The 22,266-nt window shown below is 44.9% G+C and overlaps 1 protein-coding gene across 1 annotated transcript in view; it reads left to right on the forward strand.

Moving 5' to 3' along the window:
- Positions 1-3,420: 3,420 nt before the first annotated feature.
- Positions 3,421-22,266, forward strand: part of LOC132503155 (transmembrane protein 132D-like) — a 34,957-nt gene continuing 16,111 nt past the window's right edge. The window contains exon 1 of the mRNA XM_060119569.1: positions 3,421-3,553. The gene's annotated coding sequence lies outside the window, so the exon portion shown is untranslated. The remainder of the gene's footprint in view (positions 3,554-22,266) is intronic.

Raw genomic sequence — 22,266 nt, forward strand, 5'->3', positions numbered from 1 at the left:
AGCCAGGACATAGCCCTGCTGTATAATTCCACCGGGAAAGGAAGCTCCAGCCAGTCTCGCATGCTCTCATTCACTTACCACTCACAAATTCCTTCATAAGACAAGTACCTGCCAGTACTTCTTTGTGCTTTACCTCGTACAACTCAAATATTTTAAGGATGGAAGACGAAAAAGAGAAGTTTAAGGCTCTGTCACAACTACACAGCTCTTGTTGGAGCAGGAAATCAGCCAGAGAGAATGAATAAATGAAAATGTGCAGCTGTATTCTAAAAGTTGATCTACAAAACAGATGATGGGCTGGATTTGGCCCCTAACTGTTGTTTTCTGACTCCTGATCTCAGAAAAAGGAGGTTTCTGCACTTCTTACATGAAGATCCCTGGACAGGTAAGGTTGTGATAAGGGAAGTCTGTATGTGGATGGTGACCCCTGGGGCCTCTGTTCCCAAAGGGGAAAGGAGGAAGTGAAATTCTATTCAGAATTATGAATAGGAATCTTGGAAACTGAGTTAGGTCCACAAGTAGTTTACAAATGAGCACTATAAATTCTGAACTCCATTTGGTTTGAAATGTCATATTCATCTTGGGAACTGCCAACAAATGACTCTACAAGATCCAAGGGCCTATCAGAGTTTGGATGGGGCCATTCTTTTTTTTATTTTTTTGCGGTACGCGGGCCTCTCACTGTTGTGGCCTCTCTCGTTGTGGAGCACAGGCTCCAGACGCGCAGGCTCAGTGGCCATGGCTCACGGGCCCAGCCGCTCCGCGGCATGTGGGATCTTCCCGGACCGGGGCACGAACCCGTGTCCCCTGCATGGGCAGGCGGACTCTCAACCACTGCGCCACTAGGGAAGCCCCTGGATGGGGCCATTCTTGCCCATCTTCCTGATCCCACCTCCCTGGACTCCTCCTTCCTCTGTTCCAGCCACTTGTTCTTGCAATTTCTCCAACAGAGCAAGCTTAGTCCATCTCCACTTGCCCTGCTGTCCTGCCTGGACAGCTCCTGCCCAGTATTCACAGCTCGCCTCCCTCACCTCATTCATGCTTCCCTTCCAAAGTCTGCTTTCTCAAGGAAGCCTTCCAAACCACCGAATCTAAAAGAGCCAGATCTGGGAATTCCCTGGCGGTCCAGTGTTTAGGACTCTTAGCGTCCACTGCCGGGGGCCTGGGTTCAATCCCTGGTCGGGGAACTAAGATTCCACAGCCTCGTAGCACGGCCAAAAACAAACAAATAAAAATAAAATAAAATAGGGATTTCCCTGGTGGTCCATTGGTTAAGACTCTGCGCTCCCAATGCAGGGGTCCCGGGTTCAATCCCTGGTCAGGGAACTAGATCCTGCATGCCGCAATGAAGAGCCCAAGCCACGTGCCACGACTAAGACCCAGTGCAGTCAAATAAATAAATTAATGTTTTTAAAAATTAAAAATAAAACTAATAAAACAAAATAAAATAGCCGGGTCCTTCGCTATTCATTCTCCTTCCTTCCTCTGCACCCTGATCCTGGAGATCTTTGCCTTTCAAGTTAACAGAAAAAAATTGCCTTCTCCGCACCTCCCCGGCCGGCCCCCAACCCACTCCTGCATACCTGGAGTTCCAGGTATTTAAATTTTCAACTTAAAAACGGTAGTGAGGATGTTTCCAAAAAGTGGGTCTAGTCACGATGTCTGAGAACCTGCAGCTTCAAAGAAGCTGGATTTCCAGGTTATTCCCGGCTGTGCCTAGTGACCTTGGGAAAGCAAAAGCAACTTTTTCATTTCACTTGGCAATGCCCCTTCCAATGCGTTTATAGGCCAGCTTTAGGCAGAAAGGCCCCCGGGAGAGAGGCCGTGATTCTCACGATGTGCTCTAGGCTTACAGCAATCAGCCCATCCTAGGACGGGGGCGGAACCTGCAGCTGCCCCGAAGAGGGCGCAGGGCGCAGGCGGTAACCAAGTGGGTTGAGCCTCCAGGGCCCCCCGCGCACTCGGAGCCCAGACCTGCAGGCCCTTCACCTCGGCGTGGCCATTAATCTCCCTTTTTCTGCACTTGGCCGGAACCCTGAGATCCCGGACAGGCGCCTGCATCCTAGGGGAAGGGCGCCCTCGGCTGACTGCTCCCGGGGCTCAGAGGGTGAACCCCTCCCCGCATCGTCTCGCCGCCGGCCCTGGTGCCCCCGAATCTACGCGGCCACCCCCACCGCACGTGCCCATGATACAAACAGCAACAGTCACGCCACCAGCTGGCCTGCTAGTGGACGCTCCAGGCGCTGTGCTGTGTGCCCGACGTGCCCATCAAAATCCCTCTACTACACTTGGTCCATTTGCGCCGTGGAGTCCGGTTCCGGAGATTCGCACCCACCTCCTCCCAGCACAAACCACCTGGGAGCCCCCCAGTCTCCACCTGCACCCCCAAACTGCTTTGATCTCAATCTCAGATGCCTCCGGGCGGTCCCAGATTTCTGGCAAGAGACTAGCGCTGTGATCGTGCCTTCCTCCGTGGGCCAACATCGGCTCTTGGGACCCCAGGGTTGGGGAGAAGGGGGCGCAAAACATTGGATTTCCAAGGGGCGATGGAGTGAGACCCCACGGCTGTAGGAATGGAGGCGCACAGATTGGCTCCATCCCCCGTGCTGACAGGTGGACTGAGCTGGGAGCAGGGCAGGGACCCCTCGTCTGGGGTGAAGATGAGCAAGAAGCCAGGACACTCCTACCCCAGAACCGCAGTTTGACTGACCCAGGGGTAGGCAGCTGGGAGACGATCCACAGAGCCTTCCCCTTGGCCACACCCCCTCATCGACCCTGGGGCACCACTTAGAGATGCGGGAGCAGCCATAGTGGCCCCCAAAAGCCGCAAGACTCCGGACAGGACCCGTCCATCCAGGGAGGAGGAGCTGTCCCTGCACAGGCGCTCCCGGGGCGACCAGCCAGCTTCGCCAGATTCCCGCGTACAAACTCCCGGTTCAGGTGCCCACCACCTGGAAGCACCCGGAGATCGGAGGGAGCTTCCCGAGCCGAGAGCGCCACCGCGACGGCCGCCCGCCCTCGCCTTACCTCTGCCCGGGGGCGACCTCAGAGAGCGTCCTGCGTCCCCCGCCGCTTCCCCGGACTCCGGGGCGCCACCCGCAGCCGAGTCACCGGCCCGGCAGCATCTCGGATGGGCGCGCCCGGCCCCGCTCCCCTCGGAAGACCGCCCTCCCCTCAGAGCATCTGCCCGCGCCCCTCCTGGCCCACTGCTCCTGGGAGGCTAGGCTTCGCGCGCTTTGGACCGGACCGCCCCGACCACGCCCATACCACGCCCCGGGCACGCCCACCGGCTCCGCCCCCCGCCTACCCCGCCTCTCCGGTCAGCCTTGTCTCAGTTCCAACGGACCTATGACTCTCCGTCCTCACCGCCTCCGGACCCCACCCCTCTCCCCACCTCCCGTCCCGCTCCGTCTCCGGAACCGTCCCTCCCCACCTCCCTCTGCCCAGTCTGTTACTTCCGGTCTCGCCCACCCGCCAGCCACCTGGTCTGGCGGCGAGCGCCAGGGCGCATGAGGTGAAGCAAGCAGAAAGGAGCATCCTTCCAGAGTGTGAGGTAACGATGCCTACAGGGGAGGACGCGATGCTCCAGAAGGATGGGCTCCTCCGACAGAGGGACTTCATGTGGCCACTCCCTTCCTTCCCGCTCTGGGTCGCAGCCCTAGAGAGTTCTACCCAGATACCCAGGGACTCAGACCTGGAGATGGCCCTTCCACCTTCCCGCGGCCCTTCAGGGCGAGTGATCAGCACCTCGTAACCCCCAAATTTTGGGTGACACCCTGGGAGCGGGAAAAGTGTGGGATTAAAAGTCCCATGCAGGGACTTACCTGGCGGTCCAGTGGTTAGGGCTCTGCCCTTCCAATGCAGGGGGCACAGGTTCTGTCCCTGGTTGGGAAACTAAGGTCCCACAAGCTGGGCAGCGTGGCAAAAAAAAAAAAAAAAAAAAAAAAAAAAAAGGTCCCATGGGGCTTAAAATGAAAAGAGTTATGATTGCATTTTTTCACATTCTGCTTTTTAAAAAATTATCATTATTGGGCATAATTGCATACAACATTATGTTTAGTTACAAGTGTACAACACAAAGATTTGGTATTTGTATACATTGTGAAATGATCACTGCAATGTCTGGTTGGCATCTGTCACCATACATAGTTAGAATTATGTGTGTGTGTGTGTGTGTGTGTGTGATAAGAACTTTTAGGATTTACTCTCTAACAGTTGCATTTTTTAAAATAAGTTTATTTATTTTATTATTTAATTAAATTAATTAATTAGTTTATTTATTGGCTGTGTTGGGTCTTTGTTGCTGCACGTGGGCTCTCTCTAGTTGCGGCGAGTGGGGGCTACTCTTCCTCGCACTGAGCAGGCTTCTCATTGCAGTGGCTTCTCTTGTTGCGGAGCACGGGTTCTCGGCATGTGGGCTTCAGTAGTTGTGACATGTGGGCTCAGTAGTTGTGGCTCACAGGCTTAGTTGCTCCGCGGCATGTGGGATCTTCCCGGACCAGGGCTCAAACCCGTGTCCCCTGCATTGGCAGGCGGATTCTCAACCACTGCGCCACCAGGGAAGCCCCAGGCAACATTCTTAACTGGGAGCAAAAGCAACAGAATACAAAGGTTAAAGTAAGCAACTAAGGCCGCGAGCCACAGGTACTGAGCCCACGTGCCACAACTACTGAAGCCCGTGCGCCTAGAGCCCATGGTCCACAACAAGAGAAGCCACCGCAATGAGAAGCCCGCACACCGCAACAAAGACCCAATGCAGCCAAAAATAAATAAATAAATAAATATATTTATTTTAAAAAAAGATTAAAGTAAAAGAAACAAATCCAATATGGTGTCAGATTTGTTCCTCCCTATTACATTGTTAGAGGTAGAAGGAGCAGATGGGAAGGCAGAAACCTGCCAAGAGAGGCTTAGACCCAAGTTGCTGCCACCTCCCCAAACCAGCAACACCTGGCCGTCCCCCACCCAGGGTCCCTGCTTCTCACCCACAGGGCTCGGGTGGCCCCGCTCCCACTGAGTTGGCTCAGTGGAATATCAGAAAGGTAGAAAGGGGCCTCCCTGGTGGCGCAGTGGTTAAGAGTCCGCCTGCCGATGCAGGGGATACGGGTTCGTGCCCCGGTCTGGGAGGATCCCATATGCCGCGGAGCGGCTGGGCCCGTGAGCCATGGCCGCTGGGCCTGCGCATCCGGAGCCTGTGCTCCGCAACGGGAGAGGCCACAACAGTGAGAGGCCCGCATACCGCAAAAAGAAAAAAAAAAAAAAGAAAGGTAGAAAGGAAGACTGATTTTTGCATGTGTCATCCTTCCTGGTTACTAGAGAACCCCCAGGCATCCTGATTTCAATTGCTTTAAAAACAAAACAAAAAACAAACAAAAAAACCAAGAAGAAACAATAAAGAGATCCAGAACGACTGCAGATCCATTTCTTTTCCCCCAGACAGGTCCTCCTAGAGAACCAGGGGCCAAGCCTGGGAGGAGGGATGGATTTGAAGAGCTCTCCCCAGCATCAGTGGCCTCTCTCAGCTCCGTGGGGCTAGGATTCTAGACCCAGGCTGGGCGAGGAAGACAGGGCTGCTACTGTGCCCTTATCACTTTAAACCTTGGCAGTTCAGACAGAATCCAGCCACTGGGGATTTCCAGACCCAGGGCCCCTGTTTCCTTGTGGCCAAGTGTTCAATCTCTAGGAGGGCCCAGTGAGAACTGCTTCTTTTTATTATTATTTTTTTAAGTGTTATTGGAATGTAGTTGATTTACAATATTGTGTTAGTTTCAGGTGTACCAAAGTGATTTAGTTATACGTATGCATACATTCATTCTTTTTCAGATTCTTTACCCATATAAGGTTATTACAGAATACTGAGTAGAGTTTCCTGTGCTGTACAGAGAGCTGCTTCTTAAAATGTATACAGTATGCTGCTTTGGGTGGCGTGGTTTTGCTTTAGAATCCCAAGAGCCTGTGTTGTGATTCTCCCACCGGGACTTCCATAAACTTCATGCTGCATCTTCTTCCCCGTGGTTACCTCTGGGACCATGGAGTCTGCCTGGTGGTTCGTCCCAAACATTAGAACTGATTGCACCAAAGCCTGGACTGACCGCAGTGCCCTTTCCTGTTGTTGACTCCACTCAGAGCTGGTAGCCTTGCATGTCACTTGGTAGATGAGCCAGAGTAGCACTCCTGAGTGTGAAACGTGTTTCCTCTAGAACCCAAGGAGAGACCAACTAGACCCTGTGCTTTCCTCATTGTGACATTAGATGCAGCCCTTTGCCTTTCACTTCAGAGAGGATGTCTGCCTGCCTGTGACCACTAAATGTGGTACAGCTTCCCTGAAATGCGGGTCCCCAAATCTTCTTGCCCTCTGGAGCACATGTGTCTCTCCAGGGCCTCCATTAAAAGGTAGTAGCCACCTTTTTTACTCATTCTGTGCAATCAGCACGATGTCATTGATGTACTAGACCAACATGATCTTCAGTGGTGATAAAAGAAATTTTCACATATTGAGGTATAGGGAAGTCATTCTGGCTTACAGATGAGTTAACTTGAATTTTATGCGAAGTAAAATAGCCCGTTTGTGGCCTATGAAACAGACATTGTACATCTGTTTTAGTTATTAGACCAAAAGTAAAGAATGTCCATGTTGAAAGTAAAGATTAAATGGCACTTCCCTGGCGGTTCAGTGGTTAAGATTCTGAGCTTCCATTGCAGGGGGCATGGGTTCGATCCTTGGTCGGGGAACTAAGGTCTCGCATGCTGCACAGTGCGGCCAAAAAAGAAAAAGATTCAATGCCTCCCTTCCTAGGACACCGATCTGGTCCTCCTTTGATGATAAGACTGCCTTCCAGGTGCCAAGGCCATGCTGACACGTTGTGTATGTGCTGGTCTGTGTGTGTGTGTGTTTCCCTTGAAATGTCACCCTGACTTGTTTAGTGTTCTTTGTTCTGACAAGACATAAAACTGTGCTGAAAACCCTGCTTCTCTGGAGCAGCTTCTCAGAGTAATCTGGGAAGCAGGCTTCTGGGCTAGTCCTCAGTTTGTCTCAAATAAAACTCTTTTCTATGCTTATTATAGATTGTTTATTGATTATTTTCATTGACATTGCAGTGTCCAGGGAGTCCAGAGCTCCGTAGGCTGTATTTTGACAGCAAGAAGGAGTGTTAATCTAGTCCTGAGACCACACTGTCATTTCATATTTTTGTCCATCCACATGAATATAAAGATTTGCATGCGTGTGCACGGGTGCATATGTGTGCATTCTGAGTTGTCATGCAAAATCTTTTTAACAATGTGAGTTAAAGTAGAAAAGGTGATGCCAAGACTTTAGTGTCCGTACATAGCAGTAGAATCCCTGCATCCTTAGGTATACATGCATTTAACTTTCTGCGTTGCCAGATTGCTCCCCCAAATGCTTGTACCAGTTGGCAAGTTGTATTTGAAGTTAGAAGGTTTCTTTACTCTCTGAAATGAGAGAGTTTTCCGGAAGCAAGGGCATGTGTGTCTTATTTTGGGGTGATGCACATCTGGCTGGGTTTTATAGTTCTGCAGTTGTTGTTTTATTTTCCAGAGTAACACTCATGTTTATGGCTCACCATTTAATTTCCCTACTGTCAAGAGGCAGAATGAATTTATTCCTCTTTTTAAAAGAATGATATAAGTAGGGAATAATGAATGCAAAATGCTGTAGTTAAACATCAGCAGATAAGCTGATGGATCGGCTCTCACTTAGATGATGCTATAAACAGAAAGAAAGTAACGTTTACTCGTTTGCAAAATAACAAGAACGGGTGATGGATTTGGTGTTCTTTGACTCTGAGTGACTCATTACAGCAAATTGTTATTTTCCAGTTAATAGAGGGAATAAAAAGTACAAAGCAGAGAAAAGGCATTGCTTTCAAGAGCACGCCGGGTCTCTTGCACTGTTGAATCACGTGAACTATTGCAAAGTTAACTGTTATGGACAGACCTGTGTTCTCGCCAAATTCACCTGCTGAAGTCTTAACTCCCAGGACCCTCAGGATATGTCTATTTTTGGAGATAGGGTCTTTAAAGAGGGAATTAAGGTAAAATGAGGCCATGTGAGTGGGCCCTGAGCCAATCTGACTGATGCTTTTAAAAGAGGAAGACATACGACACAGATACACACAGAGCGAAGACCATGTGAGGACACAGGGGAAAGCCAAGAGGGGAAAGTCCTGCCCACAGGAATCTTTCCTTTTCCAGTTTCTGGTGGCTCCTGGCATTGTGTGCTGTGTCAGCATAGTTCAGTCTCTGCCTCTATCTCTATGTGGTCCTGCCCTCTCTTCTCTGTTTTTTTTTTTCTCGTCTTCTTACAAGGACACTTGCTATTGGATTGAAGGCCCACCTGGCTAATCCAGGGTGAGTGCATCTCAAGATCTGTCACTTAGTTACATCTGTAAAGACTCTATTTCCAAATACGGTCACATTCATAGGTTCCAAGTGGTCATATCTTTTAAAAAGACCATCCAACCCACTACAGGACCCACCTGGATAATCCAGGGCAGTCTCCTCATCTGCAAAGATTTGATTGCATCTGCAAAGACCCTATTTCCAGAGAAGGTCACATTCACAGGTTCTTGGGATTAGGAAATGCATGTGCCATTGGGAGCCATGCCCATCACATCCCCCAATAGATGTGCTGGGTGGATTAAACTATTTTATCCATGTAAAGTGCTTGCACCAGTGCCTGGCACGGAGTGAGGGACTTATATGTATTGACTAAATTAACATTTTTATTATCCACACTGTATCAAAAGTGGGGGAAGGCTAGACAGTAGAGCAATGCATTTCAAGATAAATGAGAAAGCACATTTCTTAGTCACAAAGAAGCATATCCCTATATGATTAATATGCAAATGCCGAATAAAATGTTGAAAGAATCCATTTATAAACCCATTAGAAATAAACCTTCGCACCACTGTGATAAATACTCAGAAAAGATAGTTGATGAAAAACGTAATGAACCAATAAAAAGGCTGGGATTTCAACAGGGCTGTTTTCTAAATGCAAATAAGTTGAGTGCTGTTTTCGAGACCCACACTTGTGTGTTGTATATGCAGGGGTCTCACCCTCTGAGGGTGTCTGCTGACCCTTCCGGCCTTGAGACCCCCTGCACACCACCCAGCATCCTGCTGTGACAGAAGCAACCCCCAGTGGGATCTGGAAAGAATCTCGCAGATCCAGGGAAATGGGGGCTTTTTAGAGGCAGGTGTAGCCTGGGGTTTGAAGGTAGAGAGCTGGGTTCCTTGGTGACACCTCTGTCTCTGAACAGCTGTGTGAAATTAAATGACAAACTCTCTGAACATCTTCTATGAAGTGGCAATTTCCTTGCAGGCTCACTGTGGGGATTAAATGAATTAAAATAAAAAGAGCGGCCCAGCCTTCAAAACATTGTTCTTAAAGCTTTCTTCTTTCAGCAGAAATGGACCCTAAAGAATTGACTCCAAATGCAGTGTTTTTTGTTTGTTTGTTTGTCTGTTTAATTTCTTTTTCAACAATGAAGAAAGAAATTACCAAAAAGCTGATTTTGTAATGAAAGCACACAATTAGGTAAATGAAAATAGAGCCTCAAAGATAACTGCATGCTGTATTTTGTTTTTCTTCCCAGAAACCCCTTTGGGTTCTCATTTTACCTGCTTCAAGGCAACAAATAAAAATAATTGCTTTGTCAGAGCCCAGACCACAGTAGAGTCAGCCCTTTTTTAAAAATTTCATTGAAAAGGTAAAAGCAGTTTGGGTTAAGAGCAGAGACAGTGTCTGATGAGGGGCTTCACCCCCGTGAGCTGAGACCCTTGGAGGGTGTTTCTCTGTGGCAGCTTTTGATCATCATGTGTAAGATCATAGTGTGTCCTGTAACAGAGTGAAGTTTCTGACCAATAGAAATGCATAGCTTCATATGACATCTATAATTTTGACTTTGACAAATGCTAAGTAGGCTGAATGAAGAAGATCTGGGGGTCAGAGTTGGCCTCAGGTCTTCATTTGTCATTTCTTAGACACTGGCCAATTCCTATGTGTCCTTGACAGGGAGGAACAGATTTTCCTCTGCCCTTCTGGGTTCTTCTGGCTGGTCTAAGAATTAAACCGACATAAGACAGATTAACAGGGGAACATCAAAGTTTAAAAACACGTATGTATACATGGGAGAGACCCAGGAAAACTGAGCGACTCGCCAAAATGGCTGAAACCCTCACCTTAAATACCATCTGCAGCTAAAGGCAAAAGAGGATATTAAGGTAGGGGTTTGGGACCTCACAGGGGAGGAAGGCAATTCACGTGGAGATGGGAAAGCAAATGTTTGGTAAACAAATGTTTGCTGGGCCAGGCAGCAGTGACAAGGGGGCACAGAGTGGACTCTGAACTCTAGCCCCTGCTGAGTTTGTCACCCATGCTAAGCAGCCCGTGCCCCAGGCAAAGAAACTGTTTTTACTTATACCAGCTAGTGGCCTTTTATCAACAGGATGCCCAGAAGGCCTGCGGCAAAACCAGACTGAAGCAGCTAGATCTGAGAGAGAGAGAGAGAGAGAGAGAGAGAGAGAGAGAGAGAGAGAGAGAGAGAGAGAGAGGAAGGGAGGGAGGGAGGGAGGGAGAGAGACAGACAGAGAGAGACAGAGAGGGAGAGAGAGAGAGAGGGAGAGGGAGGGAGGGAGGGAGGGAGAGAGGGAGGGAGGGAGAGAGACAGACAGAGAGAGAGAGACAGAGAGGGAGAGAGAGAGAGAGGGAGAGGGAGGGAGGGAGGGAGGGAGAGAGAGAGGGAGAGAGAGCGCACGAGAGAGAGCAAAGTAAGCTAGAGATCACCGCTTTCCTTGCCTTGATTTACCTCTGCGTTTGTTTCAAAAGTACATGGTGTTTGGCAAAGACGCTTTGCAGCTGTCCTTAGAGAGATGCAGTGGCTCGGGCTTGACCTCAGGAACGCACCTGCGCAGATGCAACCTGGAGGTGTCCTAAAGTCACCTTTGCTTCATCACCATGCTGAGGTCTCTGCCCAAAGCGGGGTTTACACTCTGCACAATTTGTGCCATGTGGAAAGGAGCGTGCAAGACTGTGCATGCCCCAACTGCCTGCTGGAAATCTCCACCCCTTTCCTAGAGCCCTGATGACCTGACTGCCTTCTACTCCTTAAATTCCCTTACTCCCCTTCTGATAGGGACCAGGGCTCTTGGCCTCCTTAATCAATAGAAATGGACTAGAGGCCAGGTAAGAAATTCAGGCAAGGCTTTATTGGGGCCCCTGCTGCAGCAGTGGGGAGTGAGAACAAACAACAGCTTCCCTTGCTCACCTCAGGGGGGTGAGTTTATTCCTTATATGGGGTGAGGGTAAGGGTGTGTCCAGGGGTTGGGCTGGAGGCGTGACTTAGGTGGTCTGCCCACCCCTTTGGTTGAGTTGAGTGCAGGGGGCATGTGCAGTGCCCTGCTTTGGCTCCTGCCCCCCAGCTTTTGCCTCCTGGCTCTTCAGAAGTGGCAGCTGAGTTTTTTGGTCTTTCATATCTTTTCGTCCATAATTTGCCCCAACTGCAGATGCACACAGTTATTTTTAGTCCCATATACTTTCTTTGTATGTTGTGGCTCAAGGAGAGATTTGTCCAGGTGCAAGCCCTGCAGCAAAGGGTCCCACGTCCCAGGCCCCAGCCTGCCTCCTTCCCTCCCGGGAGCTGGTGCCTTTAGAGCATCAATTCCCCTTCTTCATCCTCTGGCCATTGAGTAAAAACCCGCCTTGCCTGTGGCAAACTCAGTTTCCTTCTTGGCAGCATAAATCTGAGCAGGAATGAATCCCTGACTGACCAGGGGGGATTCAGTTCAGCTGGGGCCCCAAGAGGTAACCAGTTTCCCTCACCACACCAAGCCTATATTCTTTGCAGATATCTCTGGGGATAGCTCTCTTCCAGGAATAGGTTCTTTATCTAAATTCTTTAGCCAGCTAAGGGGGAGGTAAAAAGAAAGGCTTCCTGAGTCTTCTCTTTCTTAAAAATAATCAGCCTAAAATAATCCTTATTCCAAGTGTTGCAGGAAAAAAAAACAGTGCAAAAGGATGGTCACACCCCATGTCTCAGGCGAGTCCCTGGGAAGGCCACCAAGTGTGGGTTCTTGGCTTTGTGCAGGAAAGAATTCAAGAGCCAACTATACTAAAGTGAAGGCAGGTATATTCAGGGAGACACATACTCCATAGACAGAGTGTGAGCCATCTCGGAAAGCAAGAGGCCCCGAAATATGGGGTGGTTAATTTTTATAGGCTGGGTAAGTCAGTGGGAGGATTATTCCAGCTATTTTGGGGGAAGGGGCGGGGCTTTCCAGGAATTGGGCCACCACCCACTTTTTGCCCTTTTATGGTTGGCCTCAGAACTGTCATGGCGCCTGTGAGTGTATAATGAGGTTCAAGGTCTAGTGGAAGCCAGTCATCTGCCATCTTGAACCTAGTTTGTTCTAACCAGTTTATGTCGTGTCCTCAATGGCTATGTTATTCTTTTAAAGGTTGTGCCCTGCCCACTTCCTGTCTCACAAAGAGACAAAATTTGGTGGCAAATTTTGCTGCCTCTACAGGGCTGAGCTAGTACTTACGGCCAGATTTCATCATTATCCAGACATCGTTCTCATTCCTTTGTGATGCACTAATGAATCTGTTTCCTCAAAATGAGGTTTTCCAGTTCTGCTAATGTGAGCTGAGCATCAGGGCTGGTTCACAAGCACTGGTCCCTGAACCCTTCTCTGGACCCTGCTTCCCTTTCCTGGAGCCTAGAGAAGTAACTGCTCTAATGATGAACACCAGGGTCATTTCCGATCCTGACCTCATTTTGGCTTTCTTTCACTGGCTTGAACAGGTTTTGCAAGACAAAAGAGAAACACACTTTTCTTTAACATGGTTTACCATGTCCTCCTGCATGATTCTAGCTGATACTTGATGAGCCGGACAAAACAATATCATAATCAGCACATTCTAGATAAGACCACGTTTCCATCAAAAGAATGTTGGGAGCATTCACATAGCTATAATTAGCAAAGAAGAAGTTAGAGAAATCAAATGCATGCAATCCTTTTAAGTATGGTTGACTTAAGACCTAATTACTTTGGAGTAATTGGCCTATACTACCAAACATAAAATAGAGAGCTAGTGGGAAGCAGCCGCATAGCACAGGGAGATCAGCTCGGTGCTTTGTGACCACCTAGAGGGGTGGGATAGGGAGGGTGGGAGGGAGGGAGATGCAAGAGGGAGGGGATATGGGGATGTATGTATATGCATAGCTGATTCACTTTGTTATACAGCAGAAACTAACACACCATTATAAAGCAATTATACTCCAATAAAGATGTAAAAAAACAAAAAAATAAGGTAATAATAGAAAAAAAAAAAAAACACAAAGCTTTGGAGGCTGTTGCAGTGAATACAATGGGCCAAGTAGGGGACGGGATGGAATCATTGAGTTTTAATTAATTGGATACCAGGGAATGCACACTTCCTGACAGAGAGCTCTTCACTTATGCAGATTTATACAGTTTGGGATTTCAGGAGCCTATAAAAGTTTCTTCCATTGAATTCCTGCCCAACTGAGAGGTATTGAAAACCAGCAGATGGGTTGAAAGTTACAAAAATAACTTCTGGTTTCTTACTGGTGACACTCAGCATGTAAGTGTGCTCCCAAAGTTCTCGCTCTCTCTCCCTTTGTGTCTCTCTCTCAATTTTTTTTTTATTGTGGTAAAGTAAAAATGTGATAAACTTTTAACCATTTTAAGTGTACATTTCCGTGATATTAAATACATTTATAATTTTGTGCAACCATTATCATGCTCCATCTTGATAACTCTTTTCATTTTGTAAAACTGAAACTCTATACATATTAAATAATGTCACCTTCTCCACCCCATCACTCCAACCTTTGGCAATCACCATTCTAAGTATCTCATATAAGTGGAATCATATAGTATTTGTCTTTTTGTGACTGGCTTATTTCATTCTGCATTATGACCTCGAGGTTCATACATGTTGTAGCAGACGCCAGAATTCCCTTCCTTTTTTTTTTTAATTTAACATCTTTAATGGAATATAATTGCTCTACAATGTTGTGTTAGTTGCTGCTTTATAACAAAGTGAATCAGTTATACATATGTTCCCATATCTCTTCCCTCTTGGGTCTCCCTCCCTCCCACCCTCCCTATCCCACCCCTCTAGGTGGTCACAAAGCACGGAGCTGATCTCCCTGTGCTATGCAGCTGCTTCCCACTAGCTATCTACTTTATATTTCGTAGTGTATATATGTCAATGCTACTCTCTCACTTCGTCCCAGCTTACCCTTCCCCACTCCCCGTGTCCTCAAGTCCATTCTATATGTCTGAGTCTTTATTCCTGTCCTGCCCCTAGGTTCTTCAGAAGCTTTTTTTTTTTTTTTTTTGGATTCCATATATATGTGTTAGCATACAGTATTTGTTTTTCTCTTTCTGACTTACTTCACTCTGTATGACAGACTCTAGGTCTATCCACCTCACTACAAATAACTCAATTTCATTCCTTTTTATGGCTGAGTAATATTCCATTGTATATATGTGCCACATCTTCTTTATCCATTCACCTGTCGATAGACTCTTATGTTGCTTCCATGTCCTGACTATTCTAAATAGAGCTGCAATGAACATTGTGGTCCATGACTCTTTTTGAATTATGGTTTTCTCAGGGTATATGACCAGTGGTGGGATTACTGGGTTGTATGATAGTTCTATTTTTAGTTTTTTAAGGAACTTCCATACTGTTCTCCATAGTGGCTGTATCAATTTACATTCCCACCAACAGTGCAAGAGGGTTCCCTTTTCTCCACACCCTCTCCAGCATTTATTGTTTATAGATTCTTTGATGATGGCCATTCTGACTGGTGTGAGGTGATAACTCATTGTAGTTTTGATTTGCATTTCTCTAATGATTAGTGATGTTGAGCATCCTTTCCTGTGTTTGTTGGCAATCTGTAGGTCTTCTTGGGAGAAATGTCTATTTAGGTCTTCTGCCCATTTTCGGATTGGGTTGTTTGTTTTTTGAATATTGAGCTGCATGAGCAGCTTGTATATTTTGGAGACTAATCCTTTGTGAGTTGCTTCATTTATAAATATTTTCTCCCATTCTGAGGGTTGTCTTTTCATCATGTTTATGGTTTCCTTTGCTGTGCAAAAGCTGTTAAGTTTCATTAGGTTCCATTTGTTTATTTTTGTTTTTATTTCCATTTCTCTGGGAGGTGGGTCAAAAAGGATCTTGCTGTGATTTATGTCATGGAGTGTTCTGCCTATGTTTTCCTCTAAGAGTTGTATAGTGTCTGGCCTTACATTTAGGTCTTTAATCCATTTTGAGTTTATTTTTGTGTATGGTGTTAGGGAGTGTTCTAATTTCATTCTTTTACATTTAGCTGTCCAGTTTTCCCAGCACCACTTATTGAAGAGGCTGTCTTTTCTCCATTGTATATTCTTGCCTCCTTTATCAAAAATAAGTTGACCATATGTGTATGGGTTTATCTCTGGGTTTTCTATCCTGTTCCATTGATTTATATTTCTGTTTTTGTGCCAGTACCATACTGTCTTGATTACTGTAGCTTTGTAGTATAGTCTGAAGTCAGGGAGACTGATTCCTCCAGCTCCGTTTTTCGTTCTCAAGATTGCTTTGGCTATTCGGGGTCTTTTGTGTTTCCATACAAATTGTGAAATTTTTTGTTCTAGTTCTGTGAAAAATGCCATTGGTAGTTTGATAGGGATTGCATTGAATCTGTAGATTGCTTTGGGTAGTAGAGTCATTTTCACAATGTTGATTCTTCCAATCCAAGAACGTGGTTTATCTCTGCATCTCTTTGTATCATCTTTAATTTCTTTCATCAGTGTCTTACAGGTTTCTGCATACAGGTCTTTTTTTCTCCTTAGGTAGGCTTATTCCTAGGTATTTTGTTCTTTTTGTTGCAATGGTAAATGGGAGTGATTCCTTAATTTCTCTTTCAGATTTTTCATCATTAGTGTATAGGAATGCAAGAGATTTCTGTGCATTATTTTTGTATCCTGATACTTTACCAAATTCATTGATTAGCCCTAGTAGTTTTCTGGTAGCATCCTTAGAATTCTCTATGTATAGTATCATGTCATATGCAAACAGTGAGAGCTTTACTTCTTCTTTTCCAATTAGTATTCCTTGTATTTCTTTTTCTTCTCTGATTGCTGTGGCTAAAACTTCCAAAACTATGTCAAATAATAGTAGTGAGAGTGGGTAACCTTGTCTTGTTCCTGATCTTAGTGAAATGTTTTCACTTTTTCACCATTGAGGATGACGTTGGCTGTGGGTTTGTCATATATGGCCTTTATTATGTTGAGGTAGGTTCCCTCTATGCCTACTTCCTGGAGAGGTTTTATCATAAATGGGTGTTGAATTTTGTTGAAAGCTTTTTCTGTGTCCATTGAGATGAGCATATGGTTTTTCTTCTTCAATTTGTTAATATGGTTTATCACATTGATTGATTTGCGTATATTGAAGAATCCTTGCATTCCTGGGATAACCCCCAGTTGATCATGCTGTATGATCCTTTTAGTCTGCTGCTGGATTCTGTTTGCTAGCATTTTTTTGAGGATTTTTGCACCTATGTTCATCAGTGATATTGGCCTGTAGTTTTCCTTTTTTGTGACATCTTTGTCTGGTTTTGGTATCAGGGTGATGGTGGCCTTGTAGAATGAGTTTGGCTTGTTCCTCCCTCTGCTATATTTTGGAAGATTTTGAGAAGGATAAGTGTTAAGTCTTCTATAAATATTTGGTAGAATTCGCCTGGGAAGCCATCTGGTCCTGGGCTTTTGTTTGTTGGAAGATTTTTAATCACAGTTTCAATTTCAGTGCTTGTGATTGGTCTGTTTATATTTTCTATTTCTTCCTGGTTCAGTCTTGGAAGATTGTGCTTTTCTAAGAATTTGTCCATTTCTTCCAAGTTGTCCATTTTATTGGCATATAGTTGCTTGTAGTAATCTCTCATGATCCTTTGTATTTCTGCAGTGTCAGTTGTTACTTTTCCTTTTTCATTTCTAATTCTGTTGATTTGATTCTTCCCCCTTTTTTTCTTGATGAGTCTGGCTAATGGTTTATCAATTTTGTTTATCTTCTCAAAGAACCAGCTTTTAATTTCATTGATCTTTGCTATTGTTTCCTTCTTTTTTATTTATTTCTGATCTGATCTTTATGGTTTCTTTCCTTCTGCTAACTTTGGGCTTTTTTTGTTCTTCTTTCTCTAATTGCTTTAGGTGTAAGGTTAGGTTGTTTATTTGAGGTGTTTCTTGTTTCTTGAGGTAGGATTGTATTGCTCTAAACTTCCGTCTTAGAACTGCTTTTGCTGCATCCCATAGATTTTGGGTTGTCGTGTTTTCATTGCCATTTGTTTCTAGGTATTTTTTAATTTTCTCTTTGATTTCTTCAGTGAGCTCTTTGTTATGTAGTAATATATTGTTTAGCCTTCATATGTTTGTATTTTTTACAGATTTTTTCCTGTAATTGATATCTAGTCTCATAGCATTGTGGTCGGAAAAGATACTTGATATGATTTCAGTTTTCTTAAATTTACCAAGGCTTGATTTGTGACCCAAGATATGATGTATCCTGGAGAATGTTCCATGAGCACTTGAGAAAAATGTGTATTCTGTTGTTTTTGAATGGAATGTCCTATAAATATCAATTAAGTCCATCTTGTTTAATGAATCATTTAAAGCTTGTGTTTCCTTATTTATTTTCACTTTGGATGATCTGTCCATTGGTGCAAGTGGGGTGTTAACATCCCCTACTATAATTGCGTTACTGTCAATTTCCCCTTTTACAGCTGTTAGCATTTCCCTTATGTATTGAGGTGCTCCTATGTTGGGTGCATAAATATTTCCAATTGTTATATCTTCTTGGATTGATCCTTTGATCATTGTGCATTGTCCTTCTGTGTCTCTTTTAATAGTCTTTATTTTGAAGTCTATTTTGTCTGATATGAGAATTGCTACTCCAGCTTTCTTTTGATTTCCATTTGCATGGAATATCTTTTTCCATCCCCTCACTTTCAATCTGTATGTGTCCCGAGGTCTGAAGTGGGTCTCTTGTAGATAGCATATATATGGGTCTTGTTTTTATTTCCATTCAGCCAGTCTATATCTTTTGGTTGGAGCATTTAATCCATTTACATTTAAAGTAATTATCTATATGTATGTTCCTATTACCATTTTCTTAATTGTTTTGGGTTTGTTTTTGTAGGTCTCTTCCTTCTCTTGTGTTTCCTGCCTAGAGAATTCCTTTAGCATTTGTGGTAAAGCTGGTTTGGTGGTGCTGAATTCTCTTAGCTTTTGCTTGTCTGTAAAGCTTTTAATTTCTCTGTCGAATCAGATGAGATCCTTGCTGGGTAGAGTAATCTTGGTTGTAGGTTTTTCCCTTTCATCACTTTAAATATGTCCTGCCACTCCCTTCTGGCTTACAGAATTTCTGCTGAAAGGTCAGCTGTTAACCTTATGGGGATTCCCTTGTATGTTATTTGTTGCTTTTCCCTTGCTGCTTTTAATTTTTTTTCTTTGTATTTAATTTTTGATAGTTTGATTAATATGTGTCTCGGCGTGTTTCTCCTTGGATTTATCCTGTATGGGACTGTCTGCACTTCCTGGACTTGATTATTTCTTTTCCCATATTAGGAAAGTTTTCAACTATAATCTCTTTAAATATTTTCTCAGTCCCTTTCTTTTTCACTTCTTCTGCTGGGACCCCTATAATTCAAATACTGGTGCATTTAATGGTGTCCCAGATGTCTCTGAGATTGTCCTCAATTCTTTTCATTCTTTTTTCTTTATTCTGCTCTGCAGTAGTTATTTCCACTATTTTATCTTCCAGGTCTCTTACCCGTTCTTCTGCCTCAGTTATTCTGCTATTGATTCCTTGTAGAGAATTTTTAATTTCAGTTATTGTGTTGTTCATCATTGTTTGTTTGCTTTTTAGTTGTTCTAGGTCCTTGTTAAATGTTTCTTGTATTTTCTCCCTTCTATTTCCAAGATTTTGGATCATCTTTACTATCATTACTCTGAATTCTTTTTTCAGGATGACTGCCTATTTCCTCTTCATTTGTTTAGTCTGGTGGGTTTTTACCTAGCTCCTTCATCTGCTGTGTTGTTCTCTGTCTTGTCATTTTGCTTAACTTACTGTGTTTGGGGTCTCCTTTTTGCAGGCTGTAGATTCGTAGTTCCTGTTGTTTTTGGTGTCTGCCCTCAGTGGGTAAAGTTGGTTCAGTGCATTTTGTAGGCTTCCTGGTGGAGGGGACTGATGCCTGTGTTCTGGTTGATGAGGCTGGATCTTGTCTTTCTGGTGGGCAGGACTGTATCTGGTGGTGTGTTTTGGAGTGTCTGTGACCTTATGATTTTAGGCAGCCTTTCTGCTAATGGGTGGGGTTGTGTTCCTGTCTTGCTAGTTGTTTGGCATAAGGTGTCCAGCACTGTAGCTTGCTGGTCGTTGAGTGGAGCTGGGTCTTAGCGTTGCGATGGAGATCTCTGGGAGAGCTTTCACCATTTGATATTATGTGTGGCTGCGAGGTCTCTGGTGGACCAATGTCCTGAACTGGGTCTCCCACCTCAGAGGCTCAGGCCTGACACCCAGTCAGAGCATCAAGACCCTGTCAGCCACACGGTTGGGCAACAGAGGTCTGTTACTTCAGTACACAGCATTCCTCTCCCTGCTAGTGTTGCAGGGTCTCCTGCAGAGATGGGGGTGGGTGGGTGTGGCTCACCGTGGTGACAAGGACACTGGCAGCAGAAGTTCTGGGAAGTACCCCTTGGCGTGAACTCTCCCAGAGCTCGCCATTGGCCCCACCAAAGAGCCCACCCTCCTTTTTAAGGCTAATAATATTCCATTGTATGGACAGACCACATTTTGCTAATCCATTCATTGGTCTCCGAGGACGCTTGGGTTGCATCCATGTTTTATCTCTTGTGAATAATGCTGCTATTGTTCCTGGTGAATTTAAGTTTCTTGCTTTGTCGAGAAAGAATTGGGAGACTAAGTGATAGGTAAGAAATGGATTTACTTAGAGAGAAACACACTCCACAGGCAGAATGTGGGCCATCTCAGAAAGTGAGAGAGCCCAGAAATATGGTGTGGTTAGTTTTTATTGGCTGGTAATTTCATCGGCTGAGTGGGAGGATTATTCCAATTATTTTGGGGAAGGGGTGGAGATTTCCAGGAATTGGGTCACCGCCCACTTTTTGGCCTTTCATGGTTGGCCTCAGAACTGTCATGGTGCTGGTGGGTGTGTCATATAGTTGCTAATGTATTACAGTGAGCATATAATGAGGCGGAAGGTCCACCGGAAGTAGGATCATCTGTCATCTTGGACCTAGTTGGTTCTCACCAGTTTTTGGCTTGTCCTATGGCTGTATCATTCTTTTAAAGGTTGTGCCCTGCCCCGTTCCCTCCTGTTTCACTATGGATATGAGTCCACATGTATTTCTTTGAGACCTTGCTTTCAATTCCTTTGGGTATCGAACCAGAAGTGGAATTTTGCTGGATCCAATGGTAATTCTAATTTTTTGAGGAATCACTATAATGTTTTCTATAGCGGCTGTACCATTTTACATTCTCACCAATAGTGACCAACAGTTCTAGAAGGGAACAGAATTTACCACTCCAAAATATTTCTTTGGCATGCAAATTATTTTGAGCTGAAAACAATCAAGGCCCATAAGACTCACACAAAGAAACTTTGATCTTCCCTCTAACTGCCTAAAAAATTTAGACAGAGGTTCTAGTCCCAGAATAGAGCTATCACCGGAGATGTCTGCAAAGAATATGGACTAGGTGTGGTGGTGGGGAAACAGGACCTCGAGATCAGAGTCCACTCTGTGTCCCATTGTCTCTGTCTGGCCCAGCAAACATTTAGTTACTAAACATTTGCTTTTCCATCTCCATGTGAATTGCCTTCCTCCCCTTTAAAGTCCTAAACCTCTACCTGCAACTTCTTTTGTCTTTAGCTGAAGATGGTATTTAAGGTGAGGGTTTTAGCCATTTTGGCAAGTTGCTCAGTTTTTCTGGATCTCCCTCATATATATAGGTTATTAAAGTTTGATTTTCTCCTGTTCATCTGTCTCATGTCAATTTAATTCTTAGACCAGCCAGAGAACCTGTAGTGTAGAGGAAATGTTATCCTCCCGGACAGTTCCTGCCTCAGCCAGGGCTGCCTTGTTCCCAAGTCCTGAGCGTGGCTCACCCCTTCCCCTCTGGACTCACAGAAGGATGGTCCTTGCTGGAGCCCGTGGTCAGATGGGGCCATGTGACTTGTTCTGACCTCACTTCCAGACCATAGCACTTCATTGCCAGGGAGAGAATGACCAGAGCTCTCCTTTCCCTTTGGGTGAGAGATCAGATGTTCTAGAGGCAGAACAGAGTGTGCAGTGTACACCGTTTCTGTAAAAACAAGGCAAAAAGAATCACTCATGTTCAGGCTTGTAGGTGCCCAGACTATCTGTGGAGGACCAATGAGAAAATGAATAAAAATTCTGTTTGGCTGATGGTTTGGAGTGTAGCAATGAAAGGGAGCATTTTCAGTTATCTTCTTTTAGGCTTTTGGATTTTGAATCCTGAGAGTGTATTATTTTTATTCAAAAAGTGATACTACAGTATACAATTAAAAATACAAATCCCAAGCTCTGCTCTAAGACAAACCCCCAGACCCATGAATATTCACCCCCAAATTTTTAGCCCAGGATCCTTAAGGAGAGTTAACAAGATCTGAAAGCCCTTTCCCTGTGCATGTTGCCAGCTTGTACTACATCATTGCTTAAGTCACCCAGCCTAGGATGTTTTTCTGACTTAGGGAGGTTCATTCAGAAATGGATTCCGCAAGTCTTTCTACATAATAAGTATTTTTTTATCAAGAGAAATAACAGGAGGAAACAAAAAGAAAGAGAGCTTCCAAAAATTGTATTTAGGGAGTTCATTTTCAATAATTTTGAACCATCACTTTCTGGGGAGGTTTGGGATATTGTCAGAAAGATAGAGGCAAAGAAAAAAATAATTACAGCAGTTGTCTTAGCTGTGTCAGGACTTGGTCCTGATGCTGCTGATAAAATCAGCTAGGCTGGAAGTGAGTGTGAATTGTTATCATGAGAAATAGCTGTGGATCTGGCAGCCAAGAAAGCAGAAGAAAGCAGAGTGTTTGTTCATTATCAAGATTTATTGTTTTCAGCTCTGGGAAGTGTTGGCAAAGCAAAAATAAAGTCACAAGGTAAAGTTTACTTAAAAAAAAAAAGAGTGTGA

The sequence above is a fragment of the Mesoplodon densirostris genome, chromosome 15, assembly GCF_025265405.1.
Source record: "Mesoplodon densirostris isolate mMesDen1 chromosome 15, mMesDen1 primary haplotype, whole genome shotgun sequence".
NCBI classification, from domain to species: Eukaryota; Metazoa; Chordata; class Mammalia; order Artiodactyla; family Ziphiidae; genus Mesoplodon; species Mesoplodon densirostris.